Raw genomic sequence first — 12,503 nt, 5'->3', positions numbered from 1 at the left:
ATTTCACTCTTCAATGCAGTTTTCTAGCTGAGATACTCTTTAACACATTAGTTTCCATCTACGCCTATTTTACATAGAAGTTTTATTTGGAATTTTTGCTAAGTATTATTAAATTTTATTTAAGCTTCTATTGTTGGTTTTATGAATTACATTGATGGATTTTATGGTCTTCACTGTCATTCCATTTTTCAAGGAAATCCTACTTAGTACTGGTATGTTAATCTTTTAACATATTGCTATATTCATTATATTATTATCTAATTAAAATTCTAGCATTTATTACTAATATTACTTAATTATAATTTACCTTTTTCTATTATTTTCCCAAGTTTTCATGTAAAAGCATAACAGCTTCATAAAACAAACTGATAAAATCTTTTTAAATTTTATATTTTCTGGGATAGTTTTTGCAAAGAGATTATCTGCACTTTAAAAGTTAGAGAAAATATTGTGATAAAACCATGTAAACGTGGCAGATTTTTAATTGCAGTCTTTAGTTTTCCAAATTCTCTATGGTTATTTGGTTCTTCGAGTCAATTTTATTAGTTTATATATTGCCAGAAAACTATCCTTTCACATTAGGTATTAAAATTAATACTGGAAAGATGCACATAAAATTTTAATCATCTCTGTTTATGGTTATATGTTTTCCATCATTCTTAAGGGTTGCAATATTTTTATTATATTTATCTCTTTTTTTAATATCAGACTCACCAAAAATTTTTCCATTTTAGCAATCTATCCTTAGAATCACTTTTTATCTTATTTATCCTTCTTGCCTATTATTCTGTTTTATAATTTCAGCTTTATTCTTATGCATTTCTTCCTTCTGCCTTGTTTCATCCTGTTTTTACTTTTTCCTCTAGATTTTAATTATAATCTTATTTAGTATCATTCTTTCTTGTTAGTTTTAGGAGTACTGAAGACCTGCTATTGTCTTCTGAAGTACAGTTGTGTCCCAGTAATTTCTCTTCATTAATTCTAAATAATTTTCAAGGTTTTTTTACCTTATTTTTGATCCAGAATTTATTTATAATCTATTTTCCAGGCACTAAGTGTTTCTGATTTTTATCATGAAGAACCAAGAAATTATTGAGTTATTTGTTCATTTATTCAATGACACTATTCAAAAATAGAAATTAAGACTAATCATTATGCAATGCTACTAATTCCACGTTAGTAATGTTTTCTTTTTTGGCTCATTATATGATCAGTTTTTTAGAAAAATTCCTTGGACATGAGAATAATGTACAGTTTCTCTTTGAGAGTTACAAATTTCTGTCTGCTATTTGTTTTTGTTTTTGTTTGTGTATGGCTATTTTCCCATTGACATGAAAAGTATCTTCATATTGGTGGTGTTCAAAAAATATTTTTGAAGATATTAATATATATTTTCTTAAACCCTGTTCTCTATATACTTTTGGTAGTAAGCATATCTTTAATTATTTTTAACTTTTTATTAAAAATAAATTTATTTTTACTCTCCTTAAATCTTTGTTATTGAGTTACACCTTAATATTAATATTTAATACTTGTGAAATAAAATAAGATTAATGAATACGTTTTGGAAAATATAACTTGTTGGCTAAAGGAATGTAAATTTTATTCTTTTCTTAGAAACCACGGAAATAGTAAATTTCCAAATTTTCTGACAGATTCTATCTGACCCAGGTTTCTAAGACAGTGTCTATTCTCTCTTCTCACCAACTGCTCCTTCAGTAGTAGTTTTGAGTACTAACTGTGCCAATTTTTTTCCTTCTAATAATTCTACATCCTATTAATCATATCAATGTGCCATCAATATTTTCTAGTCTTCACACATTATCCTAAGATAGGTTATTTTTTCCACCTGTTTCTCTGCATTGCCAACATAGTACCTTTCTGAGTCCAAAAGACCACACCTGTGCAATTTGGAAAGCATCCAATAAACTCTGTAGAATTTTAAATTACATTATCTCTAATTTAGCTCCTTTTGATATAGTACCAGTGAGGTCAAGTATTCTATCCCACTGATTTTTCACTCAACTTTAATTCCCATAACATTTTTCTTTCCATGGTTTAATCAATTCTGCTATGTATACTGTTCTTTTAAAAACAATGTATATTTTTTGAACTGATGAGTTTTCCCTCTTAGTTCACATTTTTGTAATTTTAAAGCAACCATAGACACACTATTCCAAATTCTAACAGATTGGATGAGACTGTACGTGTGTGTGTATATACATATAATATAGGCTTTTAACTAAGAAGTTAAATAAAATATGTTGTGAAGGAAACCCTTACACTCAAAGTTGTTTTATATATTCTTTCTTACAAAATATACTCTTATTACTTACAAGTTTTGTTTAAATACAGTGGAAAAAGTTGCTAAACTTGGTACATTAATGTAATGATACAATTTATCTCCCCAAATTTATTATTTCTTTCCTGAACATCATATCTTACCTGCTAGAGTGATATAAATTAAGATCTTAAAGCATAAAGTCTTACAACTGAAAAAGATCCAAGCGATAATTTACTTTAATCACTTTATTCTATAAATTATGAGATTGGTGCACAGATGGACTTATGTGTTATCCAATATCACATTTCTGGTCATTTTTTGTAGCCTCCAGAGTTCTAGACTGGTGCTATTTTAAATACAGATCTCTCCATCCCTTTCCTCTAAACTTTCCAATGAATATAAAGATATTCATAGTTTTGTTAATCTTGTATGCAATTTTCCCTTCATTGATAGCACTGGAGAGACTGATCACTCCTAACTCCAATCTGCCTATTTCATATGTCTTTCACTAAGTAGTTTTTCCTTTCAACATACTTTAAAACTGAAATCTCAAATAAAAAACAGAAAAATGAAACATGTTTTTAAAAACCCATTGACCACCATCATATAATAAGATAGAAAATTGAATGATCTGAGATTTAGTAACAATATAACCTAGTTTTGATTTATGTATATGTTTCAGGAAATTCTATGGACAAATTCTCCTTGCTTTTTTATTACTAATTTAATTTAACAATAGACTAGTATATTCATTTCTAGTCATTCTTTCCTTTTCAAATATGACTCATTTTCAGCACACTTGTTATTCAGTAGAGGAAATTACCTCCTCTACTAAAATCCGTTCTCATTCTTTGACTCCTGACCCCAAACAGAATAGCCCTGATATATTGTATTCCTGGAGTCCCCAGGTTCTCACAATTACACAAGGCTGTTTTCTATTATTATGACCTCTGAAATTGTGTATATGTTTCTTTGTTGTTGGAAGAGGGTAATAAGCAGGAAGGAAGCAAGAGAGGGGTGGAGGGTACTTGGTGGTTGCTTTGTGCAAAGAGGAAAAAGTGCAAATTCTACATCATGTTCAAGGGCTAAGGTGTGTGCGTAGTTCTGCTTCTATACAGATGTCAGTTCTGTGCTTCCCTCCTCTCTGAGAATGCATTTTCCCTATGGCTCTGGACACTTTCTTTAGATTAGGCTTCACCAAGAGCAGGTATGTTAGGCCATGACAGATTTTGCTAGTTCCTGGTGAACTGTGGGAAAAAAAGAGGCAAAATATCGAGTTTTTCATGAAGCAAAATATATTTAATTTAAAGGAATGTGACTTTTCTGCGGCATCATCTTTACCTCCTTATGGCACTAAAATGTCATTTTTTCAAATGCTTTCCCAGGAAATTATAGTTGGCTGCCTGATGTCAATCACAAGGGTTTTAAATTTCACATATGACTATTATAACAGAAAGTCATTAAACCAATATTCTAGATGATTTTAAAATTATATCTGTGAATAATAATAATAAAGTGGCTAACAGGTTTTTGGAGATTTTATGTAAACATTTCATGGACAACTCCTGGGTATACAAGCATACCTTGTAGATGTTGCGAGTTTGGTTCCAAACTACTGCAATAAAATGAATATCACAATAAATTGAGTCACATGATTTTTTTGGTTTCCTAGTGCATATAAAAATTACATTTACACTATATTAGTCTATTAAGTGTGCAGTGTATGTCTTAAAAAACCAATGTATATACCTTATTTTAAAAATACTTTATCGCTAAAAAATGCAAACCATCATTGAGCCTTCAGTGAGTTATAATCTTTTTTGCTGGTGGAGGGTCTTGTCTAGATGGCTGCTGATTGATCAGGGTAGTGGTGATGGCTGAAGGCTGGGATGGCTTTGGCAATTTCTTAAAATAAAACAACAATGCAGTTGGCTGCATCAATTAACTCTTCTTTTCACGAATGATTTCTCTGTAACATGCAATGCTGTTTGATAGCATTTTACCCACAGTAGAACTTCTTTCAAAATTGAAGTCAGTCCTCTCAAACCCTGCTGCTGCTTTATCAACTACCTTTATGTACTATTGTTGTCATTTTAACAATGTTCACAGCATCTTCATCATGAGTAGCTTCCATCTCAAGAAACCACTTTCTTTGCTCATTCATATGAAGCAACTCCTCTGTTCAAGTTTATCATGAGATTGCATCAATTCAGTTATATCATCAGACTCCACTTCTAATTCTAGTTCTCTTGCTATTTCCATCACATATGCACTGAAGACTTTAACCCCTCAAAGTCATCCATGAGGGCTGAAACCAACTTCTTTCGAATTCCTGTTAATGTTGATATTTTGCCCTCTTCCCACAAATCACAAATATTCTTAATGGCATCTAGAATGGAAAATCCTTTCCAGAAGGTTTTTAGTTGACTTTGCCCTGATCCATCAGAGATATCACTATATATGCAGCTATAGCCTTAAGAAATGTTTTTCTTAAATAACTAGACTTGAAAGTCAAAATTACTCCTTGATTCATGAGCTGCAAAACAGATGTTCTGTTAGTAGGCATGAAAGCAACATTAATCTTGTACATCTCCATTAGAGCTCTTAGGTGACCAGGTGCATTGTCAGTCAGCAGTAATATTTTGAAATACATTTTTTTTTTTCTGAACAGTGGGTCTTAACAGTGGGCTTGAAATATTCAGTAAACCATGTGGTAAACAGATGTGCTGTCATCCAGGCTTTGTTGTTCCATTTATAGAGCACAGGCACAGTAGACTGAGTATAATTCTTAAGGGTCCTATGATTTTCAAAATGGTAAATGAGTATTGGCTTCAACTTAAAGTCACCAGCTGCATTATCCCCTAACAAGAGAGTCAGACTGTCTCTCGAAGTTTGAAGCCAGGCATTGACTTCTCCTCTCTAGAGCTAAAAAGGTTCTAGATGGCATCTTCTTCTAGTGTGAGGCTTCATGTACATTGAAAACCTGTTGTTTATTGGAGCCACCTTCATTAATTATCTTAGCTGGATCTTCTAGATGACTTGCTGCAGCTTCTACATTAGCACTTGCACTTTTATGTTATGGAGGTGGCTTCTTTCTTTAAACCTCATGAACCAGCTTCTACTAACTTCGGACTTTTCTTCTGCAGCTTCCTCACCTCTCTCAACCTTTATAGAATTTAACAGACTTAGGGTCTTACTCTGGATTAGGCTTTGGCTTAAGGGAATGCTGTGGCTGGTTTGATCTATCCAGACCACTCAAACTCTCTCCATGTCAACCATAAGACTGTTTCACTTTCTTATCATTCTATCATTTGTGTGTTCTCTGGAGTAGCACGTTTAATTTCTTTGAAATTTTCCCTTTACATTCACAACTTGGCTAACTGTTTGGTGCAAGAGGCCCAGCTTTCAGCCTCTTGGCTTTTGACATGCCTTCCTCACTGAGCTTAATCATTTCTAGCTTTTGATTTAAAATGAGAGACATGCAACTCTTCCTTTCACTTGAACACTTAGAAGCCATTGAGGGTTATTAATAGGCCTAATTTCAATACTTTTGTGTCTCAGGGAACAAGGAAGACAGAGGAGAGGGAGAGAGATAGAGGAATGGCTGGTCAGTGGAATAGTCAGAATACATATGACATTTATCAGTTAAGTTTGCCATGTTATATGGGCAGTTTGTTGTGCCCCTAAAACAATTATCATAGTAACATCAAAGATGGCCGATCACAGATCACCATAACAAATATAATAATAATGAAAAAGTTTGAAATATTGTGAATATTGTGAAAATTATCAAAATGTGCCACAGAGACATGAAGTGAGCAAATGCTGTTGGAGAAACAGCACTGATAGACTTGCTCAACAGAGGATCGTCACAAACCTTTAATTTGTAAAAAGTGCAGTATCTGCGAAGTGCAGTAATGCATGGCACAATAGAATGAGGTATGCCTGTATAAATAATTTGAATAACAAAAATCAGTGTGTATGCAGCTTTCTAACAGCCCAATTTCAAGTGATACTATGAAACAGTGATTTGTTTGCTAGGATGCCTTCTGAGAACTAGGGCCCAAGTATAGGGCCCAAAATGACCCCATAGCTATGTGTCCTGGAAATTCTTGGGACATCTGGGCAACCCCACCAGTGGTGTTTGGAATGTTTGTGTCCCCTCAAAATGCATATGTTGAAATCCTAACTCCCCCAAATGGTGGTATTAGTAGATGCGGCCTTTGGTAGGTGATTATATCATGAGAGTAGAGCCCTCATAAATAGGATTAGTGCTCTTATAGAAGAGGTTCCAGAGAGAGTTCTAGCCTCCTCTGTCGTGTGAGGATACAATGAGAAGTCTGCAACCTGGAAGCAACCATGCTGGCATCCTGATCTTGGACTTCCAGCCACCACAACTGTGAGCGATAAATGTCTGCTGTTTATAGGCCATCCAGTCTGTGGTATTTTGTTATAGCAGCCCAAATGGACTGACACAGATGAGTGGTAGAAGAGAAGAAGGGAAGGGAGTGGGACTACAGTAGGTCCAGGACACCCTCTCATGAGGTATTGCCAACCCTGCCTACTCCCAGGTACCAAAGGAGAACTCAAAAATTACGAAGATGGCACTTTCAGTGCCCATGACACACAGGTGATTGAGTCAGGCCATTCTCCATGTGTGGCACTGCTGGCTGGTCCCAGGCACAGAAGGGGATCTAGAAAACTTCAGTGAAGGCACTCCAATGTGTAGGGGCTCAGATCCAGGAGGTAGGTGCAGATTTTATACAATAATTACTATTATCATCTCCATTTTCCAGGTAAGATACCATCTCATAGAGGGTGTCCGCCAGCCAAATAGAAAATTCATTGTCAAACAGATAGCACTTTCTAATAGTTAGCAGCTGACTAGCTAATCAATTACACCTACACAATACTTTCCTTCCTTGGCTCATTAAACTCTAAAAAGATGTCCAATTTCTTTTAATATTTCTAACAGCTTTAATTATTGACAAATTATCTTCTTTTGAAATAATTAACTACAGGATCTCCTCATTTGCTGCCTAAAATTTTGAAAAAGGAAAATGTCAGAAGGCAATTGCTGAATACTGCCTCTTCTCTTTTTAAGTAAGACAACTTTAAAAAGTAAGACTTCCAGGGGCTTCCCTGGTGGCACAGTGGTTGAGAGTCTGCCTGCCGGTGTAGAGGACACGGGTTTGTGCCCCGGCCTGGGAAGATCCCACATGCCACGGAGCAGCTGGGCCCGTGAGCCATGGCCGCGGAGTCTGTGTGTCCGGATCCTGTGCTCCGCAACGGGAGTGGCCACAACAGTGAGAGGCCCGCGTACCGCAAAAAAAAAAAGTAAGACTTCCAGCAGATGTCTAAGTTTAAAGTCTACTTTTCTCTTGTTCCTCATAATTTTTATGTATTATATTTATACGTTTCGTATTTTATAATAAGTATTAGAGGGAAGTCATCCAAATTCATATGAGATGATCTGTACTATAAACTCATAACATTTATTCTCCATCAGTTTCTGTATGCTATTATTCTGTACTTTCCTCTTACTTTTTTTTAAGGCCTATAGCATATAATCTCAAAGATACCAGACACATATTTCAAATCACATGCCTTTCTTAATCAAGTTCAGTCAATCAACTTGATAAAATTTGCATATACATATATATTATTCTACATTATTCCTCTAGGTTTTCAGAAATAAAAATATGACAAAGGTCTGATAGTGGTCACATTTTCAAGGATTTTTTTCCTCACAGAAAAAGTGCTGATAACTGAATTTGCATGTGATTAATCTTCCTGAATAAAAAATAGAAAAAAAAGTTTTAAATTGTTAGAAAAAAATCATTTCCTATTGTTAATTACAGATATTTCATCTATCACTTAGTGACATTTGCATGCTAAGAAACAGGGTAAGTTCATTTTATTTTCCATATCTTACATTTAATAGAAAACTTCTTTAGACTATATATTATTAGAGACAACCCAGTGAGGACTTTTGTCCACCATTTTTTTTTCAATTAGGCCTGAACACCAGTTGATCTGAAATTTTTGAACCAATTAATATTAAACACCTCCTATAAGTACTTGATAATAATGTTGAACTGCAGTCATTTAGATTGGCTGTAATGGGAAGAGAGTAAACAGTCCACAAGGGATGCCTATCTATACTGAGTAGAATGGAGTCTTGAGAATTATATGTTTATCAAAGAATCATAATTATTGAAATATTAAGAAACATTGCCTGAGATGAGATTTTTATATCTTCTGCATATTATATCTTATGTTAATGAATTTATTGACCACCATCAGGGATTATCTCTTCATGGCTTCAAGTCCTGTCCACCATGTTCCAGGTGAATATCATCTAGACTGAACTGATACCCTGCCAGTGGCTTCCCAGACTTTAAGCTCTTCTTATTTGCAATTCTGCCTATTCACCATCCTTCAAATTACACTGTTAAAACACCATGTTCATCATGCTATCTGCCAATTTGAAACTCTTCACTGAGACTCTTCTCTAAGACAAAAATCCCCAAATCTGCCCCTCTAACTCCAATTTATCTTTCCAGTACCAATCCTATATTCCATATATAAATCTAGTTAGGTATACTTTTGCTGTGTGTGTATGTCTTTTGCTGCCTCCTAGGTGTGCCTTCCTCTTTTCTACAGTCATAGAAATGTATCTTTACTGCATTCCTGGCCAGCCAAATTATGACCATACTTTGAGGTTAAATTCCACTTTTCCTTATGAAATACAATGTCCTTTTATTGAACACAGATTTGTGGTTTACAAAGTGTTTCCACAGACAATCACAGTTAATTCACTTAATTGAGCTGATATAAATAGGCATTTTTACTGATAAGGAATTTGAGGCTCAAAGAGGCCTGCTTTAACCATTTGAATTCATGTTGCTCTCTTCTCTCTCTAACATTGATGGCACAATGGCTGTAATGTTTATTGGTGCAATCATTTTATTTGCCAATGGTTGTATTTACTCCTTTAGGTCTTTTAAGTTATTTTTTAAAATATTCATTTATCCATCCATTCATTCATGCAACACCGTTTTGCCCAGGCATTTATCTGGGCAAAGTCTCTGTACCACAAAGCTGATCGTTAGTATTTTTAACTAGATGGTAAGCTCCTTCATGTCAGGGATCACAGAGTTTTATTTTTCCAGCAGTGCCTAGGATAGGCAATATGCAGCAAACATTAAAAAAAAATAATAATAAAGCAAATGTAAACCATTGCTTCTTTAGGATAACCACATTTTAAAAATAAAAACTACAAGAACTTATACTCTGAACTTCTGACACTTTCCTTTAACTATCTTATATGCAGTTTACTTTATTAACTCTAGATTCCTAAGTGTACTGTAAATGAAAAATACAAAACACCAAACTCTTTCAGAACTTATCACCAAAAGTGATTAGCCATAGGGTGCCATTACCATTAGCACTAAAGGCAATTTTTTTGGCCCTAAAATAATTATGCTGAATATTCAGTATCTTTCAGGAAGGCTAATTGAGGGAAAATGAAATACTAAGCCTCTGTGTTGTGCAACTGCAGTTATTAAGATGTGAAACTGTTGTCATTAGAGTCTCACTGAACTTCAGTAGAATGAATCTTTGCATGACTGTATGTCTGTGTTATTTAAACACCTTAATTCCAGATACAAAATGAGTTGAAATTTAGGTTTGGGATGCACTTTTCTCTTTAGGATGCTCTAAGCTCAGAAATAGTCATGTATTTTCACCCCAGTATAGAACAAAAGGATGCCTCTCACCGAGCTACTCATAGGAGATCAACAACTTGGTGAAAAGAGAAAGGCAAATCCTGTCATCTGTTCAAGTGTGAGAAGCAGGACTGGGCGATGTGTGTCATCAGCCCTGTATTTGAAGATGAAGTCTGTGCCCATGCTCTTTCCTCCATGCAGGAGGTTGCTAAAAGAGCCAACGTGTGACCCCAGACCTCTCCACAGAGTACACAGAAGCTTGTTCTTTGGTTAGTGCTTGGGACCACCACTTGCAAGGCCTTTGTTGCTTTCAACTTTGTTTGTCACAGAAAAAGCCTGACCTCCTTTCCTACACTGAGTTAACCTGCCTTTACTACAAAGCAGTAAGAACTTGATATGCCACTGTTGTTGCTTCCCCAAAGCTCTGGCTAGAAAACTTCAGTGACACACTCTACAGCAGTGTCCCCCTTCTCTGTGATTTCCTTCAATAGCTAGTGCTGCAGGTTTTCAGGAATCCTATTATATAAGTAACATAATTTGCCATGTTAAACATTTGGTTCATTTTGTGATAGTCCCTCAGAGGCAAATATGAAAAGTAAAGTATATTCAAAAAGCTTGGCTTTTATAAGTGTAAAAGAAGTGCCGCATGGATTTCAATTTGAATGGACCTCAGGCACAAAACAGAGGTCCCTCTTGACTGTGAAATTTTTGTTCTACTTTTAGGATCTCAGCTCCATTAGGGACTTCTTTCGCTAAGTGCCCTAGGGTAATCTAGTTAAGTCTAGGAAGTCTCTACATCAGAAATTTCTTCAATTACTATATGAAGGAAGGAATATCACTTTACCAACTCAGTACTGCTGAAGCTCTGCATGTAGTAAAAAGTTTTCCTGCCCAATGTAAGTGAAAAGAACCATCTTTCAGGATATTTGTGTTACAGATCCTTTTACAAAAGAGTAATAATCATCATCATTCTGGGCAAGAGACCCAGTGAATCTCTAGTCAACAAAAGTGGAATTATTAGAGATATACATATGCTGAGAAAGTGGAATTAATACTAAATTTCCTTTGCCTTTCTTTACCTTATGTACACAAAACAGAGGTCCCTCTTGATGTAAAAGACTGTGAAATTTAACATAATCATATTTAACCCTCTGTATTAATGTTAGCAATACAACTAGAACTGAACATTTTATTTCCTCTTCTTCCACTACTGAAAACTCAAGTTCTCTGTTCTTGAGTAGAAAATCATTATTTCAGCAATTAAAGATAACTGTACTCTAAATAAAAACCAATCTGCTGTCACAAAGCCTTATTTCTTTAAATTTGTCTTTAAAATGCATTTGAGTCCTTTTCTGCTGGTGAGAGTTACGTTACTACGTGGAAATTCAGAAGGCCGACCAGCCCAGGAACCTTGAAGAAGTTACTTCATCCTCTGAGCCTGGGCTTCCTATGTTACAGGGTTACAGCAATGTAAAACGTGCCCTGCCAACTGGACACAGAGTTGCCATGAGGATCAAAGAAGTTAGTGCAAATATACAGGAGTTTGTAAACCTTAACAAAGCACAGTACAAACGTAGGGTACACAGTAGGATTAAAATGGGTGTCTTTATTGATACTAAATATAGATGTTTCCAAAAATTAATTTATAGTTTAAATGGTGATCATTAATTAATTAATTAATCATTAATTCTCTGATCTGTTCTAGAACATGTATAACTGCAAACAAGTAAATGATTTCCCTAAGTGACAGGAAAAAAAAATATGTTGCATTAATGTAGAGAAAGAAACAAGAGAAGAAGAGTAATGGATAAAGTGAACTAACTTACCAAATGCGTTCATTCATTCATTAAATAGACTTGGAGGATGCATAGGTTCAATGGCAAGAATAAATGCAGCCTTTTGACACAGGAAGACAGACCTGTGATTCAAGTTCTAACTCTGCTGCATACTAACCATGTGAGACCTGGGTCAAATCACTTAATCCAGTCCTTCCCAAAGTGTTGTCCCAGACTTAGCAACATCAGCATCACGAGAGAACGTGGTAGAAATGTAAAATCTCCAGCTGCACCTCAGACCTACCAAATAAAAAATCTCTGGGAGTGGAGCCCAGAAATTTGTGTTTTAACAAGCATACCATGTAATTCTGATGCATGCTCAAGCCTGAGAAGCACTAAATTGTACTATCTGAATAGGTTTCTTCACCTATAAAATAGAAATAATAACAATCTTCTTATCAGTATAATTATAATTATTAGAGAGAAAATATATGCATAGCCTAGTACATGTTAGAGTCTTGCTCAATAAATAGAGTCAATAACACTATCCTTTCAGACACATCTCAGATGCCACCCAGTCCATGAAGCCATTCTTATCCCTCTACGCAGGCATCACCTCTCTACACTTATTTAAACTAAATAACCCCAATTCTGACTATAGGCTATATTACTGGCTGTGTGTGTGTGTGTGTGTGTGTGTGTGTGTGTGTGTGT

Source organism: Grampus griseus (genome assembly GCF_964374135.1).
Source record: "Grampus griseus genome assembly, chromosome: 6".
Classification (NCBI taxonomy): Eukaryota; Metazoa; Chordata; class Mammalia; order Artiodactyla; family Delphinidae; genus Grampus; species Grampus griseus.
This window is presented reverse-complemented; position numbering follows the sequence as displayed.